The 27,597-nt window shown below is 43.8% G+C and overlaps 1 protein-coding gene across 2 annotated transcripts in view; it reads right to left on the bottom strand.

Annotated features, from left to right (window-relative positions):
• The window catches only part of PUDP (pseudouridine-5'-phosphatase), a 591,649-nt gene that overhangs the window by 315,497 nt on the left and 248,555 nt on the right, over nt 1–27,597 (bottom strand). For both annotated transcript variants that reach the window (XR_003311294.4, XR_008960577.1), the window contains exon 6: nt 4,337–4,442. The gene's annotated coding sequence lies outside the window, so the exon portion shown is untranslated. The remainder of the gene's footprint in view (nt 1–4,336; nt 4,443–27,597) is intronic.

Genomic DNA, 27,597 nt, shown 5'->3' with positions numbered 1-27,597 from the left:
CCAGGTGGCTTTCATCACTGCCCATTGTTCCTGTGGTTCACTTCCACGTTCTTGCACTTCCAACCGGAATACAAAGCTCAGATCCCCAGCCTTTGAACTGCCCTTGGACCAGACCTATTGCACGTGGCTGACCTTCAGCCTCCCTGCTCAACTTCAAGGCTTTGTAGCTTCTCACATCACCATGGCGGGGCTGTGAAATCAAGGGAAAGAAAAGTCCCCATCTTCTTGTTCTGTAGCATGCTCTTGTATTGGTGCGGTTCCTTTGATTAATCATAACAAATGCATCCCCCGCCCCAAGTATCTCATCTTAGGAGTATGTGCCAGACAGCCAAAGATGTGCACACACACACATATGGACACACACACGACCAAGGACAACAGCAACAGCAAAAATCCAAGTAGGAGGGAGGGAAACCTTATTTACCAATGGGAGGAAATATCCATTCATCAAACCATAAATGCACTCACCTACATACACACACTATATCCCACCAGGAGGAAAGGAAGCATGTTGGCATGACCCACTGGAGAAGATATCGTTCATTCATCAAACTTTTATGGGTCCGGCATTGCCTGATGTCTAGCTAATACAGATTTGTCTTTTTCTCGAGAGATGCATATCCCTCCAACAGCCTGTGGGTCACTGATCACAGTGTCCCATTTCGTGATCATTAAGACATGAGGACTTGGTGTCCTGTGGTGCTTTCCTTGGAATGCCCCTGCTACTGCATTTCCGCCAAATGCTATTGTTCCCCGATTTTGAGAGATAAAGGTATTGATACCAAAGAAGGAAAAGTTCCTGCCTCTCTGAATCCCCCTTGGGGTTAAAGGGTTGGTATTTGTGTTGCCTTGATTTTGTTGTAGGAACAGACACTACGGGTCACAGATGACCCTTAAGTCTCTCTGGGGCATGAGATCCTTAAGTGTCATCTCAATACATCTTTGTCTCCTTCAGAAGGTCCCAGGGGAAATAATTCTAGGGAAGTGGCTGTCAAATGGAGGATATTTGGTAATGACTGGGGATATCTTTGGGTTTTGAAATTGCTGGAGGTCAGGGCTGGCATCTGGGGTAGAGGCCAGGGATGCCACTGAACATCTTACAATACACACAGCAACCCTCCCACTCAAAGAATCACCTGGCCCAAATGTTGCTTGTCTCAAAGCTGAGGCACTGTGCTAGGAGGGGTTGTTTCTGAATGCCTGGCAGGTTGAATCCTACAAACGGAAACACTTAGGAAAGTCATTTTGCAAGGGGCTTATTTCTTCTCAATGTGCCACACCGGCTCTCCAGACCCCATAAAACCCCAGCCCATCTGGACCACCTAAGACAAAACGCAGGCTCTGTGGGTGTCAGCAACGTGCGTGCAGGTCATTCCTGGGAACGTGGGCCATATTGGATGCGGCTGGGTCCCTGCCCAGCAGGGAGATCCAGATCCTGGGGCTCCTTCTCTGTTTTTCCCTCTAAAGACAAACCCCGCCTGAGACAGTACGATTCTGCGTCTGAGCACTGGGCCATTTTAAAACCTGTCTGAGATTCCTGACAAGCCTGAAAAACTATGGTAACGGCGTCCACCCAGGGCCTGGCCTTTCCCGGGCATATTGGAGCCCATGCACAGCAGCCTGGTCATTGATAAGAGTGTCGCTGGAAAGAACAAGGAAGAGATGTCCTCTGTGATCTGTGTGCAAAGAGATTAGGCAGCATTTTGAAAATAAGCGGCCTGCTGGGTTTGCCAGGAAATCCGAGTTTACCTTATCAGGTTAGGGGATTTCTCGAGGATGCTTCTCCTGCTATAAGACACGTGTGTAATGTTTCTGAACCATGAGTCCCGAGTTCTGCACATATAATGGCCCCACTCCATCAGCGGGAAAATTGGGAGAAGAGGGAATTTGCGAGCAGAGCATTGTGTGACCACTGGGCACTGAAGCAATGAACGGGTTTCCTATTTATGGAGCGTGAGAGATGGCTGGACTGTTCCCTTTAGGATTCAAGAATGGCGTTGGGGCGCCTGGGTAGCGTAGTCGTTAGGCGGCTGCCTTCGGCTCAGGGCATGATCCTGGCGTTCCGGGATCGAGCCCCGCATCGGGCTCCTCCGCTATGACCCTGCTTCTTCCTCTCCCACTCCCCCTGCTGTGTTCCCTCTCTCGCTGGCTGTCTCTCTGTCACATAAATAAATAAAATCTTTAAAAAAAAAAAAAAAGAATGGTGGGTCTGTGTTTTCACGCTGGGTACTAACAGTAACCACAACGCAGGGGTCTCCCCACCACAGTGTACTTTGCACGACTGCCATGAAAAACCAAATTTAAATCCCTTCTCAGAGACACCTGCGATGCCACTGACTGCCTTCCTCTCTACCACCAACTTGAATATTTTACCAAAAAGTGATTGGTTATTCTGAATTGACCTGATGGCCTGGACATGTTACTCGTTTGATTTGATTCCATCAGTGACGACTCAAAATGGGTCTTCTCCTTACACTCAGTATTGGCTAATTTTACACAGGGTCCTTTCTGTACAGGCACCTGGATAGAAGTTAAGTTACTACAGGTAAGTTACTAAATCATTACGTTGCATTGCCTGTGGTTTTATTTTGCTTTTCTTTTAAAATCCCTCTACCCGGCAAATGGCTTCACCTATGGGTGAGAAAATTCATTAGCGAATTTCCTATTGCCCAGGGACGCGTTCGCAAGACATTCGCCGTTTCCATATTTGAGGGTTCCTCTACAAATTATATTTCTGTCGTCGATGTTTTCCATTTTCAAGAAACTGACACTTCCTCAACCTTCACTGTGTCTTCCCCAGGAAGGTGTCCTGACCTCACACACATCTGGTAGGTTTGAGACTCCTTCCCGTGCAACCAATAATCACTATGCAACTTTCCTGTCCAGACAATTTCCCTTTCATTCCTTCGTGTTATAAAGTTGTGCTTTAACTTTGTTTCCCTATCTCTGTCTTACCTTGATGCACAACATGAGCAACGTGCCCAATGCCTGAACCGCAACATGGTTTCATCACAACATCCACCCCCCCCCACACCAAATAAAAAACCCTAATAACTTTACAAGCAAGATATTTTGTGCAGAAGCACAAACTCGGCAGCATCTCTGATACATGGATGTGGGTTTGACGGCAAGGCACCTGTAGACTTGACTGGTTTCCTACCCACCATATGCATCTCTCGTTCAAGGGAGTGAGACGCTTTCTCTTCTCCCTCCATGCACGTTCTGCGTGATGTAGCCACAACATACCTTGCTCACGTTCATTGGGTGATGTTCAGGGTCTTTCCCTCGAAATCTCACCCGCCATTTAAGGTCTGAACCAAGATGGAACCGCGTCCATGAGTACTCAGCGCACTGCTTTCTCCCTTTCTAAGACCCCATTTCCATTGATGGTATTGCTCCTTGTTGGCTCATGCAAGTATCAACTCAACACCATTCCACATTTCACTCAGTTCTTCAATACCCATATATTGATCATCTGCTATGAGCCCAACTGAAGGCTCGATCCAGGCACATAGCAACAGGGAGAGAGAGATACTCGATGCCTGCTCTTAGAGTTTAAAATCTTGAAGCAGAAACAGACATCAAGCAGAGACACACACAAGGTGTTTATTTATTAAGATCATGAGTCCCACTTCAAGAAGAACATCTATATAAGACAGTGGACCGGTCTTATATAGATCTCAGCTTCTGTGGGGGGAATTCCCAGCACTGTCTCGAAAGAAAAAAACCCACAGAGACAGAGGAAAAACTAAAGAAAAAAACTAGAACAAGACATCCTCTGGGTAAATAATTTCTATTCCTGTGTCTAGATTCTTTCCAACAGCAGTCACCCTTGTGTTCACAAAAGTCATAGTGCCGATTGGAGGCATTCCAAACATCCTCCGATGCTTTGAGTCTCTGTATGTACAAACCTCCGAACGGGACAGGAGCGTACATCGCACTTTTCTGCACAGCAGCTTAAAGCATCTAATGCGTTCTCAAACTTAGGCATTGCTTATTGGCCCATCTGAGTCCCCTTGACTGCCCCTTACCTGCAGCCCACATTCAATACATCCATCTAATCCCTGGGTCTTGTTCCTCAGACTTTATAAAATATTCTCACCACCTCCTAGATCTTATTAGGTAGAAAGATACTCATTATATTCCTTTCAAAACCCACGTTTTTTCTCAACTTTCTCCTCTGTACCACGATGAACATTCCCAGCACATTCCCCATTTCCATCTTGAGCATTCTCTCCCCACCCCACGCCACCCCACCCCTGAAGGTTGATTTACACCAGAAGATTACAGCAACAGCTTGTCGGCATGGCATTGGTCAAATTTCACGTGGTTTTACCTGCTTTATGCGACTTCGCCTCGGTAGGCAGACCTCAGACATGATTTCATGGCTGGTCAAGAATCCATTCGTGAATCAAGCAACATGGAGTCAGAATCGTGAATACCTGAAATAAAACAAAATGTACATCATGACGAGAGATCATGAAACTGCTTGCTCCGGCCTCAAACGCATACCCTTTGGACCGCGGGCTGGTGGCTGAATATAAGCTGAAAGGTTTGCGTGTCTGCTCTTTGTAGCTGTGAGCACCTGTATAAGATCACCTCGCAAAATGCATCGCGTTTTGACCTCCTTATTGAGGTAGACACCCAGGGAAGACTAGAAAGTCTGCGTCATTGTTATAGAGAATTTCCCCCATTGCTTGGTCTCTTATTATGCTATTGTGTTTTGCTTTTTGTGCTGTGGAATACTGTGTTTTTTTTCTTTTTAATTCTGTGGCATACAGCTGAAAGCAATCTGATGCATACAACTGAAGTTAGCAGAACACGCCACGCCAAAAAATGCCACAAGTATACTGATGAGTGTAAGTTATGGCCACTTGAAAACCAGCAGATAGAGGAAGAGACTCTCCCTGAACCTCCCTCATCTGCCTAAAGACATAACCTTCAGAAGGAAGTCAATTGTCCCCAGCGTCCTCCCCAGGAGTGTCATCAACCACAAAGACGGTATCCTGTCACAGGAGACATTAGACATCAACTCCACCCCCAGACAAATTCTGTCACAAACTGTCTTACCTCCACCTGTCTCTCCAAGGGCCCAGTCATCTTTCCTAAAATCATTCGCTCTCCCTGCCTACATGCCTCTTCCCTTCCCCTATTCAGATTCTAAACTCTAAAGCCACTTCTTTGAGTTACCCATTTTTCCTGCGCATCCCCCACGTATACAGGAGGTAGACGTGTTCATAAACGTCTGTCTGTTTTTCTCTTGTTACCTGTCTTTTATTACTGGGGTCTCAGAAGAAAAGGGTAGAAGGAAAATTATTTTTCTTCCACTACGCAATCCTTTATGTAACTGTAGGTAATTACTTTTCCCTGAAACTCTTTTACACAGTTTCCTAGTGTTTATAGCATAATAACCTCAGCCCTAAAATGAAAACATAATTTCTTATTTGCTGAGGATGGAACAGTATGGCCATTAATGACTTTCTTTCAAATCATCTTTGATCCTTGATACAAATTGTCTTTGATACTTGAATTTAATACATACTTACAGTTACATTGTTTGCACTTATTGCAATCATTAGACTCAAGGATTATCTTTATAGTTACCACCAAAAGCTTGGGAAAAGTTACATTCGTGAATCTTGAAGCAGACCAATGTTTTCTTAATAGTTTGGCTCCTACATTTTTATTACACAACCTGTGCTTATTACAGAAAATAAGACCTAGTTTGTATATAACCTCAGGGCTTTTTAAAATATATTTTATTTCATAACAAAAGAACTAAACCTACATTCAATAAATATTTGGTGAGCACCAACTATAGGTTGATAGATGTTCTAAGGGCAGGTGGAGGACAGTGATGAGGACAGGTAATGTCACTTGCATGAAGTTTATAATAAACAGATATGAGCAAAATAATTACGCCCCCGTGCTGTTTCGTGTGTTGGAGAATTTGAAACAAAGAGATGGGATAATCACAATGTCCCAGGAGATTAAGAGTGATTCCGAGTTGGCTGGTAGAGCTGATAGTCTCAACAAGTGGTCAGTGACGTTTCCCCAGCAGAGATGACACTGGGACTGTCCTCATGATGACAAGGGCCAGGAAGATGCAAAGCCTGGGGAAGTGGGCTTGTCACTTAATAGGACAGAAGAAAGGACTAGTTAGAGACTAGTAAGCAAAGAGGGGAGTAGGAAGAGAAGAGGCTCAAGAGGGGAGTAGGAAGCAGAGCCACTTGGAGCCTTGGGGTCTTGGGAATGACTTTGCGTGTTATCCTCAGCTTAATGGGAAGGCTTTGGAGGGCGTTCGGCTGAGATGTGTTTTTGCCAAAAATCATTCCATCTGCAGTGTGAACATATAAGTAGTGAGGGAAGCATGAGGGGAAGCAGCAAGAGACAGACTAGCACAGTGGTGTAGGAATGAGAGCTCAAGGCTGTCTGGGCTACCATGGCAGCAGTAGCCAAACAGAACACGGATAGGGCCAGTGAGACCTCATAATAGATTGTATATGGAATGTGAGGGGAGGAAAAGAATCAGGAGGTCTGGTAGGCTTTTTGTGTATTTAACAATGATGGGTAGATAGATAGAGAGACAATACACAGATAAATAGATGATAGGTAGATAGATGATAAATAAGTGATTAATAATTTGGTAGGTAGGTAATAATTTGGTAGGTGGGTAGATGATAGATAATAAATAGTTGATGCATAGGGTAGATGATGATGGATAGATGCATATATAGATAGTAGAATGGATAGATAGATAGATGGATAGATTATTGGATGGACAGATGGATGGATGGGTAGATAGATGGATAGATAGTGCGAGCTTTCAGTAAGCAGTTTGGTTTTTACTTTCTTTCTGGTATGTGAATAGAAAGTTTCAATGGTTCTCTCCATTTACCAAAAAAGTGGAGATAATTACTGGTTTTAATCATTTTGACTTGGTCCAGCTGAAGCTAGTTTCAGATTAATAGCAAACTACCCCCTGAGAAATTCTATTATTGCTTAAAGAAAGAAATAAAAAGAAAAACTTACTTAAACTGAGAGTTCAGCTCAAAGATATCCCTCTTTTCACCATCAAATGGAAAGTGCCAGCTAACGCCTGAATGTGTGAATGTGGACTGAAACTCATGGCCTTAGAAAAGCAAGTCGCCCTGGAAAAGACTTTCATTCACACTGACGCACCATTTGGAAAAGACAGACTTGTCCCAGCATCCTACTTAATGAAGGGTAGCTTCCTTCCTTCCTTCCTTCCTTCCTTCCTTCCTTCCTTCCTTCCTTCCTTCCTTCTTTCCTTCCTTCCTTCCCTCTTTCCTTCCTTCCCTCCTTCCTTCCCTCCCCCTTCCCTCCCTGCTTCTTTCCTTTCTCTCTCCTTTTTCTCTTTTTCTCTTTTTCTTTCTTTCTTTCTTTCTTTCTTTCTTTCTTTCTTTCTTTCTTTCTTTCTTTCTCTTTCTTTCTTTCCTTTTCTTTTCTTTTCTTTTCTTTTCTTTATTTTTACTATAAATATCTTTGAGGTCTTCCAGAACCTAATTTTAGATTTTCACGAGTTGGGTGTGAGACACTGTGCTCCTCGCACTATTTGACAGAGTGTGGTGTCTAGGGTTGGGTTCTGCAGGAAGCCGATTAAGAGGGTGATTTACAAGCACGAGGTTTATCAGGATCAACATCTGTGGAAAGAAAGGGACACAAGCAAGATTGCGCACAGGGAGAAGTTAAGAGCATGGAATACGGCTGCTTCTAGAAGCTGGAAAGGCAAGGACATGGATGCTTCCTTATGGCTCCAGAAAAAATACAGCACTGCCAACACTGTGCAGAAGATTCCTTCCTCAGACTTCTGACCTCCAGAACAGTAAGGTACTCAATTGATGTCACTTAACCACTAAGAGTGTGGTGATTTATTAAAGCAGTGATAGGAAACTAATACATCCAGAAAGATGCTAATTTTAGTTAATGGTAATTAGTTAATGGTAGAATAATAATTAGTTGATGGTAGCATCTGTGTGGCAGGAACATAGGGGATACATTTGTTGGGAAAAAAATAAATTATTAAAAATAATAGGAAGAGGGTGGATCACCACAGTACTAGTTTCGATTCCCTTCCATGGGAAGAGAAGTACCTGGCTTCGGAACCACGCAGGGGACTGTGGACACTGCAGAGGGGTCTGACAAGTGGGGGCTGCAGGCAGGTACTTGGACATTCTCTGAAACACGTATTTATTTATTTTTTTAAAGATTTCATTTATTATTTATTTGAGAGAGAGAGAATGAGCAGGCAGAGGGAGAAGCAAACTCCCTGCAGAGCAGGGAGCTTGACGCAGGTCTCGATCCCAGGACCCTGGGACCATGACCTGAGCCCAAAGGCAGACACTTCACCAACTGAGCCACCCAGATGCCCCTGCAACATGTATTTAAAAGAAGGTCTCAGCATACCCAGTTTTGCATACCCCACTCAGAAATATGAAACTTGGAAGCTAATCAGCATCTCCCTCCAGAGTAAGGATTATTTATTTATTCCTGAGAAGTTTGTTCATTTATTCCCGAGGAGGTGGTGTTGGCCATCCACAGTAGGCTTACAAGATGGTAACCCCCAAACAGCCAATCCTGTTCAAGAGGATTTCTGGTAAATCCCATGTCCTCCATCTCAGCTATATGTCTAGGATTGGCTGTAGGCTCATGTAGGGAGGCTTCTTCTGACTTGTCCCTTCATTTCTTTGATGCATAGATTGATGATGGATAGGTGGATGGATAGATGGATGGACAGGTAGGTAGACAAGATATGATGGTTGGATGGATGGAAGATGGATGGATGGATGGATGGATGGATGGATGGATGGATGGAAGGGTAGATGATAGATAGATGGATAGATAGATATGATGGATGGATGGATGGATGGATGGATGGATGGATGGACAGGTAGGTAGGTAGGTAGATAGATAGATAGATAGATAGATAGATAGATAGATAGATAAAGAGCCAGCTCCATTGTCCAGGCCATCTGAGAACCATAATGCCATCTCTGGGAATCAGAGAGCCCCACTGGTAGCCAGGAGGACCACATCCATGAACCTAGAGACGTGTATCATCTTTTACTTGTTCATTAATGAACCCCTCTCATGTTCTAGGCACTTGTCTTGGTTTGCATTATTTCGTTACTGCTGTGTGACAAATCATCCCCAAATGTAGCCAACGAAAACATCACATGTTGATTATCTCACAGCTTCTGTAAGTCAACAGTCCAGGTGTGGCTTGGCTGCATTTCTCTGGCTCAAGGTATCTGACGGGCTTGCAGCCCATCTGTTGGTCAGGGCTGCCATCCCGTCTGTGGCTCACTCAGGTGGTTGTAGGTAAGCCTTGCTCTCTCTTGCCATAGGGTTTCATCACAACATGGTGGCTGGCATCCCCCAGGGCAGGTGCACACACAGTAGACAGTGTTGTAGGAGAGGATCCTGCCCTTGGGGAACCTGACCTGAATACTTATAATGGGTGGTCAGCCTCTCTGATCCTTCCTCTCACAGAAGATGTTATCTCTACTAATAAAGTCATGGTGAGTAAGCAAACTGGCTCCTTGCTTGAGAGGAGGACACCATGTCTGTCTTCCAAGGTTGTTAGTGACACAAATATCCTTGAAAGATCATCCAGAAGGAAACCTATCAGGACGTCTGCTTCTACTACATGCAGAAATGCGAGAGAGTCAAGAAGAATTCTCTGCCCACATTTTAAAAATATGATGTTTTGAATAAATAATAACAATTATGGAGAGGAATAATAGAGCCTATAAAATGTCAAAAACTGAGATGTACTGACACTCAGTCCCTGGAGGGAAAACGGGGTGAGAAACTCCCCAAGGGTGAGTCTCCTTCCTGGAAATTAGACCTTTGCTATTCACACCATCCTGTTTCACGGCTGCTTTCAGACTTTCTAGTGCAATCCAAAAAGAAAAATTGATCTTCAGACAACTCAGGAGTTTTCAACTGTGAGTCATCTTGACCATGTGAATTGTGAAGTTAATTGCTACCATAACCTCCCTGAAAAGAACTGAAATACACTGATTCAACACCATTAGAAATCCAAAACCAAGGTCATATGCATTGCAAGAGCGTGGGCCTCCTGGACTATAAGAAGGCCCTGAATGGAAGACCATTATTCCATCCAATGTGACACCTTTTATACCATTAGAGATGCCCGAGGCGTAGAAATTGAAAATAGTTTTGTTTTAATTAGGTTCAGAATGTGTGTGTGTGTGTACTCGTGTGTTTATGAGCAAGTGTTTCTCGGCAAGTCCTTTCATTATGACTGAAATTTTGGACTTAAATTATTACCTAAGGACAGTCAAACTATGGATCAGGAAGAATAAAGAAAAGGAAAGATCAAAAGTTTCCTGGCCAATACGGTAAAATATCTTACTGTGCCTTTAATTTTTTTATTTAGTGGGTTTCCACAAATTATCTCAACATGCATCCTTATGGCCACAGAATTGAGTAAATAATTCACTGTAGGGACACCTGGGTGGCTCAGTCGGTTAAGCATCTGCCTTCAGCTCAGGTCGTGATCCTGGGGTCCTGGGATAGAGCCTCACATAGGGCTCCCTGCTCAGTGGGGAGTCTGCTTTTCCCTCTGCCTGCTGCTCCCCCGTTTGTGTGCACTCTCTCTTTGATAAATAAATAAATAAAAAATTTTAAAAAAGAATTCACTGTATAACAAGTTATATTTTGTAGTTTATATCTGTGTGAATGACTGCAGCATCCAACTCTCTCTGGATTACAGCACACCTGTGTGTGTATGGGGTAGTCTAAAACAGAGTAAGATGGAGAGATGAAGAGATGCTGGATGCAGGAAGAGAAAGAGAGAGAGAAAGCAAGACTCTAAGGAAGGACAGGAAGACATAGGACTAGTCCTTCTTAACATGCACCTCATCTGAGTTTTCTGGAACAAAGTACAGATCTTACAATGGGTGACATGTGGACAGTAAAAAGGAAGTGTTTATCCAGCTTGTTGGAACGGTTCACCATGTAGCCCTGTTGGGTACATCACAGATGGTATAATCCCTGGTGCCTTTGACAATTTGCACTCTCTTGGTTTAGGGAAATAATGTTCAACCCAAATAAAGAATTAACTATGGAGAAGGAAAAAATGATTAAATCTTGAAAAGAATGATGCTAAAACAAAGAACTCCGTAACTTAAGAGATTTCCCCTAAAGATAATTTATTTTATTTTATTTTATTTTATTTTATTTTATTTTATTTTATTAAGATTTTATTTATTTATTTGATAGAGAGAGCACAAGCAGCGGGAGCAGCAGAGGCAGAGGGAGAAGCAGAGTTCCTGCTGAGCAGGGAGCCTGATGTAGAACTCAATCCCAGGACCCCTGGGACCATGACCTGAGCTGAAGGTAGACGCTTAACCAACTGAGCCACTCAGGTGCTTCTCCCCCGCCCCAAAGGTAATTTTAGTGGCCACATTCATCACTGTGGTCATAGTAGCACACTACATTGTTCATGTTAGTGATGGTGCCAAATTATCAAAGGAAATCACTAGACTATATGCAATTGAAAATTTGAATAAAAATGGTGTGTCTCTAGCTCCAGAGAGAGAAGAAAGTATCAGCTCTTGCTCATTGCCCTAGCTGCACTCAAGTGGGCTGTGAGGATACCTGCCCCATGCTGTTCACACCCTTATGTCATCCTGAACTGCACTGTACCAGGGTCAGTTTATGTGGCCAAGAGGACTCTCCTCTCTGTGCTGTGCTGGTGTATGCCTCCCAAAGCTAGCTCATGAAATACACTCTGGTTCCTATCTCGCTCTCTCTCTTGGCTCACTCATTCTGCAGAAAGCCAGCGGCTGTCTTGTGAGCACACTCACGCAGCCCAGAGGAGCAGGCTGCATGGTACGGAGTGGAGGTTCTTTCAACAGATCCTAAGGAACGGAGACTGGGAGCTCACAGCCATGTGAGCGAGTCATCCTGCATGCACATCTCCCTCCCCGCCCGACAAGCCTTCAAAGGACTGCAGTCCCAGCTGAGATGAGGAGGTACACTGGGCCACAGATACCCAGCTCAGCCACTGCAGGATTTCTGAGCCACAGAAACTGTGAGAGCATGAATGTGTGTTATTGTAAGATGCTGCATTTGGCATGTGTTTGTTACACGGCATGAGACACCTGACTGAGACACACACCAGCACCATCTCCCATGGTGGGAACAAAATGAAAATATGCAGAAGGATCGGTATGACAAGCATTCAGTACAAAGGTGAAGACATGGATTGACACCAGTGTTCAGGGAAATTGGTCAACAGCATTGGTAGTTAACGACTATGATAAATCCCATTCCCTGATAACACATCACATGCCATAATCTCATTCTTGCACATACTATGGTCAATATATTAAAATACAGAATCTTTTATATGATCATATCGAAGTATAAAAGAGTTTTATTTTTTTTTTAAGATTTTATTTATTTATGTAACAGAGAGAGACAGCCAGCGAGAGAGGGAACACAGCAGGGGAGTGGGAGAGGAAGAAGCAGGCTCCCAGTGGAGGAGCCCAATGTGGGACGCGATCCCGGAATGCCGGGATCACGCCCTGAGCCAAAGGCAGACGCTAACGACTGCGCTACCCAGGCGCCCCAAGAGTTTTATGTTTTTATTCTTACACTTCCATGTTCACATTTGAGAAAAAGATATAATTAATCAGATTTATGCTTGAACTAGACAAGCTTATACAAAGTCCACAGGGGGAGAAACGGCAAAAAAAAAAAAAAAAAAAAAAAAGCCAGTAAGATTCAGGGAAAGAAATTTAGGTAATTAAGGGGGGAAATGATGCCCTACAGGTATTAAATCATATTTTAAGCAATCGTAATTCAAATACAATTGACTCGTGAACAATATGGGTTTAAACCGCATGGGTCCCACCTGGACATGATTTTTTTTTCACTAAAGATACTCAATTAATATTTGTATACAATATGTAACATACAAGTATATTTGTATACAGTATTTGCATACAATGTAATATATGTTGAATACATCAATAAATATACAATAAATGTTTACAGTATAAATGTATTTTCTCTTGTGATTTCCTTAACCACATTTTCTTTTCTCTGGCTTATTTTATTGTAAGAATACAAAGATTATATTTTCAGGGATCATTTATATAGTCTATAATAATATAACATACCAATTATGTGTTGATCGACTGTTTATATACTGTTGGTAAGGCATCCAGTCAACAGTGAGCTCTTAATTACATTTTCGGGAAATCAAAGGTCATAGGTGGATTTTTGACTGTGTGGGGGCTTGGCGCCTCTAACCTCCCCGTGTTGTTCAAAAGTCAACTATAGGGGTGCCTGGGTGGCACAGCGGTTAAGCATCTGCTTTCGGCTCAGGGCGTGATCCTGGCGTTATGGGATCGAGCCCCACATCAGGCTCTTCCGCTATGAGCCTGCTTCTTCCTCTCCCACTCCCCCTGCTTGTGTTCCCTCTCTCGCTGGCTGTCTCTATCTCTGTTGAATAATAAATAAAATCTTTAAAAAAAAAAAAAAGTCAACTATAGTTTGGTTCCAGCTCACAGGACATGACGAAAGTACTTAGGAAATGATAGTTTATAGCAATAAAATATGGATATAATTTAATGTCTACGGATAGAATAATGGTTAAGTGAATTATGCTATACTTTCTCAATAAAATGCATATAAGCATTTAAAAGGATGAATCATCTCAGTATAATTATGCATCCGTCTTCCAGCGATCCTTTATGTGGCTAAAATAAGATGTAAAAACAGGTGACCTAGAGAGGTTACACGTGGTTAGCTGCTACCCTTTCCCTTTGTTCCTACAAAAACAGTCCTGAGCTTCACAATGACGCTTCTTTCCTATGGCATTTGATTCTAAAGTGCCCAGAAGGATTTAGTCGAAGTGTGGGCTCGAGAGGTGATTGTAGCACTGGTTGAATTAGACCAAACTCTTTCCGGAACAATTCAGAATGAACGTGGCTAAACGTGCAAAAAAGATAAATACAGTATCTTCAGACATAATGACCTCTAGATATTTGAAATATGGTCTGAAGATTTTCACAAGGCCTTCATTTCTATGTACTCAAATGTAATACTAAACGCCAAGATGAACAGCATATTTGGCTGTCAAACCAGTCTTGAGATAAACAGGGCAAGACTCTCTTTAAAAAAAAAATGCCTAGGGGAGAGAGAAATAGAAATATATATTGATTTTTTAAAAATGTATCCCTATTCCTTCAAAGTTCAAGATTGTTAAGTATTTGGCTCTAAAGCTATGATCCCCTAATTGTTCATAGAGCATCTATTAATATGGTTTTAGTCCTAACTTTTTTTTTCTTCTAATTAGTTTCTCAAGAAAGACAAAATGGATATCCATTTAGAGAGTGCCATACAGAAGACTAGGATATCTTGGCAGAAATCTGTGAAGCCCTGAATAGAGCTACTTAAAAAGTTTCACCACCAATTAATCGGAATACAATAGGAAGAATTACATTTTACAAAATCGCAGATACAAAAACAGCCCTGGCATTTGAAATAGTCACAGTCGATTAAATCTTCTTCTTTCAGATTCTACTATAAATCTAGATTTAGGAACAGTCCTCCCTACTCTGCCTTTCAAAATACTAAATAATGAAGTGTAAACTCTTTTATTATTTCCCCAATGCTACCAAATCGTGGTAAACCTGTATTTCTTCTTATCTTTAACGAAGAAACATCTCAATTCTCAGCAGAGCAAACAATTGTTTGTAAATGGCCATACCCAGCACAACAGACAATTCTTCATAGGAGTTGTTTCATGTCGCAATTAGTTGTTAGGGTTACACACTGGCTATCAGGTGTAGGGACGAACACAAAGTATTTTCTTCCGGCTGGCCCCTGCAAACTCTGAAAAAGGGACTTCTTTGCTACCGTGAAATGTTTCAGCTCTCAACAGGACCCCCCCTTCCCACCACTTCAACTTCATTTTCCAGGATTAGCTGAAGGACATTGGGACAACATCACATTAATTTCAGCAGACACTAAATTTTATCTAATTCAGCAAGCAAGCCTCTGTTAATTAGGCCTCCCAGGACGAGTGATGGCCAGAGAGCCTCGAAGTGTCACTGATCGATACGTACAACTCAAGCAGCTCTGGTGGTCAATTACTTGGGCTTGTGAGTAAGAAGGAGGGTCCTATTCCTGGGAGCAACCTACACTCGCCTAGGATCACAGTTCGCTGGCACCTTGCCCACCCAGGCCACCAGTTGCATACAGATAGCATCGCTCCCTCTTCCTCTCCATCGCTGCCAGAGGTAAGGTCTGCCAGGGGGGAAGCGTGCTCCCCGCCACCACCGCGAACGCGGCTCATGCCTTCCAGCCTTGAGCCTGATGGATGGGGAAGTCAAGCTGCTGACACAGCCGCCGAGATCTGCTGTTTGATCCCAGGGATGCAAGCCTTGTTTGATGAGGCCGCAGGAGAGGATGTGCGTGCAGCCTAGTTTAACATAATCCTGCTCTGCGGTTGCTGAAAAAGAAAAGGGCACTAAAAGCCCACACAAGAGTGTTTCCTTCCTGGCGGCCCTTCTCCCGCAAAGAGCCTCACGCCTGTGTCTTTGGGGCGGGACACCACCCAGGCCAAGGGTTGACATATTCACGCCTCTATGAGGTGGCCGACCCCGGATGTCCTGGAAGACTCCACTGGGCCGTCACAGCTGACATTTCTGTATGGAAACAATGCAAAGAAAAGGAAACAGGTCTCCGCGACACAGAACAAATTACTGCGGGGTGCGATAACAAGCACATTTAGGAAAGGTGGGGTGGGAGGGAGAAAGGCCAGTGCTAACAGGCTGAAGGTATCATGTGTCGACATGGCTTTTGCAAAAGGAAAAAGAGACATGGCCGCCCATCACGGAAGCTGGTGCGTTAGGACAGCGGATTTGCTCTGTCGGGTCTAACTTGTTTTGCGACACGGGCATCGTGAATTTTCCCCACTGGATGTCTTTCTAAAAAGCAAGAAACTATGGTCTGAATAACCACCCATTCCAGGTTAAAATGTGTCTCTTCATCCTTAATTTCAAGTATGCAGAAGCCCTCTTTGTGTGGCCATGATGAATTAAAGCCTGTGAGGAGGTGGCCACACATGTTTCCTGGTGGTGAATTTGGTTCTAAAGTGAGTGATTTGCAAAACTGTGGTCTTCTATAAGAGGACATGATGGGAGAAGGAAAAACGCAGGAGAAGTGGAAACATTTCAGGAGAGTGGAGGTCACACGGGGTTTTACTGATACAGTCTTTGGCTTTTCCTCAGGTTCTGACGAGCAGAAGACCAAAAATGGGCTCTTGAAGCAGATGGTCTGGATGTGTGTTTGTGTGTATTGCCTTCAATAATAATAGCGTCCTGGGTATAATGGAAATGAGTCTGTGCTTTATGTGTTTCAGCTTGCAAAGCACCTTGGCTTCCGTATTCTCACTCAAGGCCCCACAGGGATCATATGAGAAAGGCAAACTATGGAGCTCATGTGACACATGGGAAACTGAGGCTCAGTGCGGAGCCCCGGCCTCCTCCAACCACCACGAGGTCCACACCTGAGACCACACCCTCCTGACCCTATTGGGCTTCACCGTCCTCCTCCAGGAAAGGAGCATGATAACGCCGACTGATGGTGGAAGGGTTATTATCACATCTCATAGGTGGGGAAACTGAGTCACAGAGAATTACCAAAGACCATGTAGGGGTGCGATGGGGGCAGTCTGGCTTCAGAGTCTATGCCTTAAATCTCCACACTAGACTCACTGACAGCAGCTCATAGATGAGGGATGTCGCCAGGAGGGTAGAGTCCATGGCCAACGGTGGTACCAGAAGAGGGGAGAGCCCCAAGGTGACCTTGGAGCCATGAAACAGCATCAAAGGCTGGGATGAGATCTTTGCCTGTCATCCATCCATCAAACGAAACCCACGCAATGTTCTTGATCCGATTAAGACCATACCTCTTCACCAAAAGTATGATGTGGTAACAAGTCATCAATTAAGGGACACAGATTGGAAGAGGGAACGCTGAGACATTTAATCTTATGGTGGGAATCTTTACAGAAAAGAAGTGGAAAACCCCGACTCAGACAAAGCAAGGATGGAATACAGTTTTCAGTTTTTAGGCAATAAAATACATCACACCCACCAACCTCATCATGTCTGAAACACGTGCTTTCCAAGTAAGCCCCGTTAACCAGAAGAGGAAGACGGGTGAGTGAGTGCAGAAGGGAAAGTGTGGCCCTTTTTGAAAGACCGCCTTATGGGAATTCAACCTTATCTCAAATTTCTCTCTTATGAACATGATAATTCCTAAAATTTTGATAAGAGATTTACATATCTTCCAGCTTGATGCATTCCTTCACTGGTGAAGGAAACGGTACAATCCTATTTTACACTGCTGAGAAATTTATAATGGTGGGAGATAAGAAAAATAGGCCCAACCATCTGAAACACACAGATTAACAGTCTGCATCGATCAATTCGCCAGATAATTGCACAACCGTTCCTGTCACTTTCTAGAGCAACGGCTTCAAGGTAAATAATATTGATGCTTTTTCTTTTGTGATATTTTAATTATATTTGCAAGAATTATATTCACGGGCCAACGTATGGAAATTTAATTCGGGGGAATGCTTTCGTTCTCTCAATATTAAAATTAATATTTTTCTCGTGGATTATTTTGATGTTATATGCAGATGTAGCATAAAGCTTTAGAAAATTGTTTCAGATGGTGTGATTGGAAAGGCTCCAGAATTAACAGCATATACAAAGAAAGAGCATGGGATTCCATCTGCTAAATGGGGCCAACAACTCCCAAAAGTGTGGACTGCTTCCCGAAGACCCCCACGCCCTCCCCATGCTTGTTCTTCATGGCACTTATAATTTATAATGTGCAATTTACGTTGTGCTCATTTGCTTTCATGTGTATCTCCCTTCCTAAAGCCTATTCCAGCCACACCCTCACCCTCACACTGGGGGCGGTTTGAGAGTAAGCGACGCAAGATTTGGGGACAGATAGGAAGCTGGGACGGGAGGATGGTGGGAGAGAAAAGGCGTGAAGGTCGGCTGGCAGGTAGCACGTGTGTCCTGCAGCTATAGGTCGGTATTTACCAAGACAGGGAGAACATGCAGCAGGACAGCAAGAAGGGAGGAAGCCAAGAATTAAGTTTGTCACTTCTTAAGGCTGAAATTCCTCTGGGGAATCCAAGCAGATGCATTAGTCAGGAGAATGGCACGGTGTTGGATTTCTCAAGATGTCCCGGCTGGAAATGTGATTTAGGGGTTCTGTTAGCATGCTGAGGGCATGAAGGACATAGTATAGCAACCAGAGGCAGCACCAGGCTGAGGACGCCACTGGTTACGGGACGTGGAGGTGACAAAGAACGGGAAGCGATGCTCATGAGAAGCCATTGGAAAGGGTGCCAGTCGCAAGTCTGTGTGTTTCTTTTTGTTTTAACAATCCAGATCATCTTTATAAAGCTATGCTAAGGTGATGCTTCCCCTCAAGGAACCCATGATTGCTTTCTCGGGTCTCAGGTAAGTACAACACAACAGATCCTCAAAACAGCTGTCTCCATGAGACCGCGGACTGAAATACGTGTGAGTCAAAATTTAGTTGTTGGTAGCTCAGCTTTCATGCCTCGGGTCAGGAGTGCAAGAGAGACCGCATCCCTGCTTTTCTGGGCTTTGACATGGGGACAAAAGGAGCTTTGCACCACGCGTGCTGTTGGAAGAGAAGGCGTGGTGTGTGAAGACCAGATGAGGCTTGTCATGGGACAAGACAGGAGATGGTATGTCCTTTGAGGAGGACAAAATCAGGTCCGTGCCTTCCTTACAGAAAGACCAGCTTGCCGGTCCCAAGATCAAAGCCGTCTTTCCATATTGGCTGTTGGCTGAACAGTGCTTGCCATCACGCCTACGTAGGAGGGCGGACACTCAAAGCAATACTCTCACTGGCTGCAATGTCCCCGTGCCATACACAGAGAGATGAAAATGTACGCATCTCTATTATAGACGCTGGGAAGCATTTGTTAACGAGGAGAGACAAGGAAAAGTGGCTAAATTTGACTACGGGAAAATATGCGCACGAAGGGAAATAGCCAAAAAGACATCACCTAAATGAGGCACAGAGTCTAGCAGAGCAATGTTCTTAGAGTTCGGGAAATCTGGTTCCAACATATCCATCATTAAATGGCGGCATGACCATCTATCTGGGCCCCAGCCCCCTCTCGAAGAAAAGGAAACTGGTGAGTTCTACTTTAGCAAGTTTTATAAGCATCAAATAGGACAATATATATCAAAGTACCTAAAAGCATGATATGGCATGTGATTAATGTCCAGGATATTTTAGTCCTTCATCTGCAAGTGTTTCAACTATTTATATTTTTACTCTCACTTCTTGAGAATAGTGGTGAATACAGCCATTTACTATATAATATTTTTCACACCTTGGCCAAACGCTAGGCAGACTCTCTATTAGAAAACCTATAAAAATTTCATAAATACGAAATTAAAGCCTGCAGGAATGTAAATTTTATTCTGTGGTTATGATGTGTGCCTGCAGGAAATGACCCTTGATACGCATAAAGCTGTATCACATTTATGCTCTGATTCTGATGCCCGGATAGTGGATAGTGGAAATAAAGCCACCCTTTTTCATCTAAAATTGGCAAAATAAGGGAGAATTATGATAACCACAGTGGCTGTCAAGCAGATTTATGCTCATTATTGTCAGGAGGCACAACAATGGTTCTGACTACTCAAAATTAGTCAAGTTAGAGGCCTTAAAACTATAAAGGTAGCCTTAACCTAGGCTTGGAATGAATGTATGATTGAAGGGGTGCATCGAGTCTACCCATATGTTTGAAGGACTTTAGAGTTTTTGGTACTCAAGTCCAAGGACACAAAGATGGACAAGAAATATCCCCTATCTTCAGAGAGAAAATGGTTGGGTTGCAGAGCGATAGGTCGAAAAAATTCATTGCAAAGCAGTGTGAAAAGAGCTAACCTTCCCAGAGATGGCAACATAAGAACACGTCCTTGTTCGTTGAACGGACATCCACACAGTTGCTGGACGTGTGTGCTTGGTGTTTGGGACATGGAGACAATGGAGCCTATAAGATCTGTACACGGTCTCAAAACTTGTGGCCAAGCCCAACCAAAATGCTGGCCCACTGCTCTTGCTCCATTCATGTGCTCACATCTTTTTTTCAGTCATGCATCCAGGGCCCTGCATGCCTTCTAGTGCCACTGTGAAGCGCCATGTTTCTTGAAGAAGGCAGGCCGCGGTGGGGGTTCCTCTCACATCACTTTCCTAACTATATCCTGGAGTGCCTCAACATTATCTGCATCAAGGTCTTTATAACAAATGTAATGCCTTCTTTGTCTTGACCTAACACTGATGTATAATACAAGCTACCGCAATCAGAATTTGAAAATAAAGCAATACCATGCTTTAGCCACGCTTTAAGGAAAAAAGCAAGGAAAATAGCTCCCACAAAATAATATGTATCCCAACCTATTAACAAGTAGGCATGATTGCGGAAGCATACATAAGGAAGTAAAGATGCTGGTGCCTCCTTAGGATGCATAAGCCTGAGTGTAGGAGGAGATCGGAAGACATTTCTAAGGGAAAAGGCAGGAGTGAGAAGAGTAGAACCCAAAAGGCACTGATAACAATAGCATTAAGATAAGGACCACCAGACAAGATTTCTTGGGTGGTGGTAGGAGGAAGAAAACACGGAAATAATGGCAAATAAATTTAGGCGAATGTGCCGAGACAAATTATAGGCTGTTCAAGGGGGGGAATCGAGATAGGCTGGTATTTGATCACACAAACTTGGGTTGGCCTTATTGATAAGCACAACATTGAATGTACTTCTCAGAATATGGAATGAAACAAGTTATGGCAAACTGGCACAGAAAACATAGTCCTACGTGGAAACTCTTCTGTATGTGAAGATGATCCCAATACGGGGAGTGGAAGACGGTTCCAATATGGTCAGTGAAATGGTTTTCTATAATGGTGCTCAAGCTTTGGCAAAACACTAAACGAAACCAAGTATCTCTGCTCTGTGCACAACATGGGGGTTAGCGGCATCGATCCCCGCCTTTGCTTGCACAGTCAAAAATCCGTGTGTAATTTTTGACTCCCCCAAAACTGAACTACTAATAGCCTCCTGTTGACCCGAAGGCCTACCGATCGCACAAACACTCGAGTCACATGTATGTGGTATGTTCAACGTATGATACACTGTATTCTTACAGCAGAGTGAGCTAAAGAAAAGAAGATGTGATTAAGAAAACCCAAAGGAAGAAAACGTACATTTATGGTATCGTACTGCATTTATTGAAAAGAATGTGCATCTAAGTGGACTGGCATGGTTCAAACTCGTGTCGTTCAAGGGTCAGCTGTATCATCTAATGATACATGACTCTTCGACTCAAGAAACTCATTGTTTTAACATTGTGAGGGAAAAAGTACTTGAGTTTACAGAGAATATAGAGTTCCGTTGTAAGCGGATAATTGTGAAAAGGTTCTTTTTTTTTTTTTTTTTTTTTTTTTTACCTACGAGGGTATCTAGGAAAGCTTTTGAATACCATGCAGGATATGAGGGTCATTCTTTGTTGTGGGGCTGCCTATGGGTTTCAGCATGTCATGCAGAGAAGACCCAACTTCCAATGTCTAAGGGCCGCCATTTGTTGCGACTGCTAAAAATGTCCCCCCAAATTTCCCAAGTGCTCCATAAGGGGGCAGCACCATCCGCATTCAGAATTATTAGAATTCCCAGGAGTCCCTGAGATTAGCTAATTATTAGGTGAGCAACCACTGACCTCTGAGAGGGTGAAGGATGGGGGAGAGTATGTAGAGGGATGGTAGGGAAAAGAGAGTGGCAAATCGTGAATACCTGCTGAGGCTCAGGTTTTAGATATCGGACCCAAATCTTTACAGTGACTGAGCTACTCCCTGTCACCCTGGTCTGTCTGCAGACCCACGTCCTTCCGGTGCTCCACACTGAGAATGGATTGCTGGACAATGTTCATCCTCTTGGTTCATTCTACAACCGCTTTCTGGCAGGAGCCTGCATGTAACTTAGGCCTTCCTGGGGAGGCCCAACCCAAACTGAAAGGCACTGCTTCGTCCTGAGGCAGAACCCAGCAAATCCAAGCACCCCTCTCTCTTCCTCACCAACAATCAAGTTTTGATTCTCACAAATGAAGGTTCAGCCTTGGGTATTGTTAAGATAACCTTTGTGTGAGTGAAGTTCTTTGTCTCAGTATCTTCAACTTTGGGGGAGGCGTGAGTGACCTATGGGAGCAGGGACGCCTAGCTCTGAGAACAGGTGTGTGCTTTCATGGGAGCCATCCTCCATCCTCCATGCACGTCATTTACATCTGTTAACACTTCCAGCTCATCCAGCGGAAAGGATGGTATAAATCAGAGGGTTCATCTACGTTCACTGGGTAAACATGGCGGGCGAAAAGGCCAGGCATCCCTGACTGCCCTTCCGGACAATGCAGAAGTGAAAAAGAAGGAGGGAGAGGCCTCCAGGAAAACAGGTCACCCCAAGAGAGAAAGAGGAGAAAATAGAACATGAAAGGGGAGTGAGAACAGTGACTAACAGAGCATGAGCAGCTGACATTGAGATGTTCCCGGGGTTGGAATCACGCCAGGGGCAGAGCCGCGCAGTGGCCCTGTGACTTACGGCTGCATCCTCTGAGGAAAAGGATTTGCATCTCCAGGCGGGAATCGCTGCTGTAAATTATGGTGAGAAAGGCATGCACAGATACCCATTCGTCTACCATCCGGAGACTCAAGGCGAGACGGAGCAGCGCCATGTGCAGTGCGGAGTGATGTCACACGGGGAACTTTGAAACACTCATCTTGCAAGGGTGGTGAGTGGGAGTTTAGACAATTCTGTCAAACCCTTCAAGTCTTACATGAAAGTTCCAGTAATCCCTTCTATTAAAACCGGTGGAATTGTCATGCAAATTGCCATCCCCAAGAGGTCTGTTTGCACCTGCTAGGGTTCTGGGCAGCTGCTCCCAGAGCCTGGGGTGAGGGCAAGGACCAGAACAGGTGCAGAGCTTAGGAAGGATTTCTTCAGCTGGAATGTGTGGAATGATAGACACCAAAGACAGGATTTTCATGTAATATTTTACATAGGAGGCAATTTCGCCTCTCCCTCTGTGTGGGCAACATGAAAGTGTGGGAGCATATCAAGGTCTGAATAAGGGTGAACAAAACAATCACCCACACCTTCCCCAGTTGGACACTGAGCAACTTCAGATTTTGAAGATGGCTCAATCCACATGCATGGAAAGAGCTCTTCTCTTGGCTTTAAGAAATCAAGCTTGGCCAAGAACAAATGGGAAAAGGAGTCTTGCATGGAAAGGGAACAGAAAAAAGAATGGTAGGTAGTTGTCAGGGGCTGGAGGGAGGGGAAATGGGGACACTGTTCAGTGGGTACAGAGTTTCAGTCATGCAAGGTAAGTTCTAGCGTTTTCAGAAAGCGTTTTCATCAGCTAATCTCCTTAATTCCACCAACACCAAACATCTTCCTATAGTGAGGTTCATGAACGAAGTGGGTTGAGAGAGGCTGGTGCTTTTGTTACTTTTGCTGATTGTCTTCAAAACCATTTTCATGCTAATAGAGAGGAGATACCTCGAGGCAGAGAAATGAACTAATATTTCCCTCTAACTTTCACAACAGTGAAAGAGTTGATGGCCTCTAGGGAAGTCGTTTGAATGGGAGAGGCTATGAGGTGGGACACAGAAGTCCTTTTTGACTGCAAGTAAGTCAGTAAGGGATTACTGACTTTTAAAATTAAGGTTGACCCTTGAACCACATGGGGAGGGGGATGGGACAGCAATCATCCCCCAACACACACACAGTCGAAAATCTGCATAAAACTTGTGACTCCCCCAAAACTTAACTAGTAACAGCTCACTGTTGACTAGAAAGCTTACCAATAACATAAACAGTCCATTAACACACAGTCTCTATGTTCCCTGTATTATATACTGTGTTCTTACAATAAAGAAAATCAGAGAAAAGAAAATGTGATTAAGAAAATCAGAAGGAACAGAAAATACATTTACAGGGCTGTACTGTATTTATTGAAAATATTCAAGTCTACGTGGACATGTGCCCGTTCAAAGCCATATTGTTTAAGGGTCAATCGGATTTGCGAATAATTCTTCAAATGCAATTAAATGCACCATCCCACTCTCCAGTCTTTTCTGTACCAAAGCTGAGGGTGATCTTCTGAAACAAGCCGGTTACTCCTCTATTTGACACTCTTTGGCACAACGGAAAATGTCCTTAGAATAAAGTAGTCATGCTCTAAGATAAGGGTTGATTCCACATCTCATCTCCCTTTCCTCCTGTCAAATCTGGGTTAGGTTCATGTTTCCCTGTTTCATGGCCCTTGGGGCTCCATTCACATCGGAACGTTTCTGTGCCTCCTCTGGGCTCCGGGATCCTTGAGGATGGAGACTTTCTCTTTTGTTTCTGGCTGTTTCACTGCCAGCACCCTTGGTATGTATTGATGACGTGAGTCGACACACTCTGCTCTCATGTCCCTGACTAACCTTTGGCAAAATGTTCAGGTTGTCAGGAAAGACACGTCAATGAAGGTTTACTGAAAATGGAAAGTGCTCAGTGTTGGTATTTGCGAAGGTGATGTCAATGACATGCCCCCAAACATGCCTGGTGCATCACCACATTCCTCTCAGGAAAAAGATGCTCCTTCCAGCATTTCCCCTTGCCCACTTTGTTCTAAATGGGTGGGAAGACGTTTGTGGCGGACAAAATGTCAGCCTGGAAGGAACCTGGACACAGAGCATTCACTATATTAGCTATGGACACGTTAAATGGCAAAGCTAACATCCAAAGATTGGGTATCCAGATATCTTCTAGGCAAGTGAATTCTCAGCAATAGTCCTTGGACTTCCGGCATCAAACAGAAGTGACGAATTTGTCAAAGAATATGCAACTTGCAGAATCGCTGCCAACTGGCTAGATCAGAATCCCCGGTGGGAGGCTCAGAACTTGACATTTTGTAAAATTCCCCACATAATTCTGATAGGAGATCTAGTCCACCCCTGATACAACAGTTTAATAGCCCTATGGCATTTCAGAAATATGGTCATTCAGTCTCCAATTGAAACTGTCTGATTACACTTAACTGCTTTTCATAGAGGTTTATTCCATTTGCAGAAATCTCAAATGGCTAGAAAGTCTTCATTTTAAATTAACTACACCTACTCCCCCTTTTCACTTTGATTCATTCGCAATGACTTGCTCTTAGAGAACCAACAGAAGAAATCTAAACCTTTCTCAGCTTTTAAAGCCCTTTCAATATTTGGAAAGGGCTACCATATTGTATTGATGATGGCTGTGTATCCAATGATCAAATTATCTCAAATTTAGTGACGTAAAACAGCAACACTGATTGCAATTTCTGCAGATCGAGGCTCCATGCTGTTCTGAGTTCTCTTTTCTCCAGATCCCCGTATCACTGGATAATCTCTCATGAAACCCACATTTGCATTTCTTCATCCTCTGGACCACTTGGACCCCTTGGCCATCGTTCTTCAACCATCCCATTCAAAAATGAAGATCCGAAGGCTCTCTCTGGGTCTCTTCTTCTTCCCAGATGCTAGTTATTTTAGGACATTTAATTTCAATCTGGCCACAGTACCCCAGATATTTTTTTGCACGAGTCCATAAGCAACAACTTAGAAGTCTGGATGTGCAAACGCATGTTATGATACCCTCTGTCCCCACCATGGTTCTTTTCTTGTGTTGGCTTGATGTCTGCAAACCCATGTTAGAGATGAAGTCTCATCACTCAAGCTGGGAAAACTTTGTTCTCCCATAGCATTGAAGGCTGAGACGTACACGGAAACTCTGTCGAGCTAGCTACCTGCCCTCCCCCCTGAGTGGCCTCCTTTAGGTTATTTTGAACTGTTCCCAAATGCTGAGGAAGTTTTCAGCAGAAGTGAGAAACACCACGCTCTCCATTGGTCTGTGACTACCATTGTTAAGAACCCAGCAAAACATTTCCCGTAAGATTCCATAAATCGGTTTATCTGCCAGCCCTAGCGTCCTGACTGAACGCGGATGGAGTCTTGAACGTGCTGTGCTCCTAACACACGCGGACCAAACCCTCTGTGTCTCCATTTTCTGCATATTCGATTCTGTATTTTCAAAACGTGCAATGCCGTGTGAGCAGCCAATCTCCACACCACCTTCAAAATAGTCATCAACATTTGTAGTGTTGGGTCCATATGGGATTTACGTTGGGAACAAGCACAGGACAGAGCAAGCATCTATGGTCGGACACGTGCCTGCTTGCTTTCTTTTCTGTGGGTTGTGTCCCACGCCACAGGTAAAATATAATATCCATGTAGCGTGGTGGGAAAAAAAAAATCATTCATGAAATGTGAATAATCACCTTTTATGATGTTCGTGGTGATAGTTCTAAAGGTTTAATGAAATACTTTAAGAACAAAATGTATGTAAGAGTTGTTCGTTCTTCATTTCTGTTATTTCTAGAGCTTGCTTGTCATTCCTTCCGGAAAGACATATCTGTTCCTGGTAATATTTGGTAAAATGTCCTTAGACCCATAAAAGTTTAACCCTTGAGGGACATTACTTAAGCATGAGTGGAGAATGAAGGAGTTTGGTAAAACTGTGACGTAAGTAAGTGGAGATGGGGTTTTCTGTCCAAGAGAATAGGATTCTGAGGGCTGCTCACTGATTTCCACGAGGTCCCACCCCATAATTATTAATTGCCTTCACCCTGAATCTTGCTGATTTCACACAATACAGATTGACTCTCTGTCTCTCTCTCTCTTGAATTTTAAAGTTATTCCCCCAAGAAGATAGGGTACCATGTCCCATATACTACTGTGTACGTTCAACACGCATTCGCTGATCTTGAATCCAAGGGCGGCCCCTGTAGGGGGTACACAGACACCTGGAGAGCATCATAAGTGTGAAGATTTGCATTAATGAATGACACGTGTCATTTCTCCCTCTCTATTCCACAGAATGAATGAAGCAGAGGAAGAATGGATTCAGTCAAAATCAGATTCGAAAAAAGTCTTCATGGATTCGTGCTTTTTTTTTTTTAACCAGGCCCACAGGTGCAATGATCTGTCTCCACTTGTGATGGCAAGATTCTGCCAGGTAATTCTGCAGTCTCCTCACTTTTCTGAGGGGCTTTCTTTTCTCAGTGGATATTCGTGCTTTGCCACAGACTAGGAGCACTGTGCCGAATTTGGTACCTTTGTGTTCTGCATAATATTTTGAAAGGGGAACACAGAATACAGGGGATAGTTTTAGACAACGAGAACGGCCTTCATGTGTGAAAGATTCACATCGTAAACCAGAAGACATTGTGATGCTGGTGTCACGCATGTGTTGTGACGAGGTGTGGTTTGTAGGGTCACAGAGTTTGGCATTACTTGAGCAGAGAACAGGACAGACATGCACCAGGGTGAGGCTGAGTTCACGACAGAGCCGGGCGGTCTTTCTAGGGCGCTGGAGTGGGGAGCTAAGGGTTG

The sequence above is a fragment of the Ursus arctos genome, chromosome Y (assembly GCF_023065955.2).
Source record: "Ursus arctos isolate Adak ecotype North America chromosome Y, UrsArc2.0, whole genome shotgun sequence".
NCBI classification, from domain to species: domain Eukaryota; kingdom Metazoa; phylum Chordata; class Mammalia; order Carnivora; family Ursidae; genus Ursus; species Ursus arctos.
The sequence above is the reverse complement of the archived record's forward strand: the minus strand, read 5'-3'. Positions and strand labels throughout refer to the sequence as shown.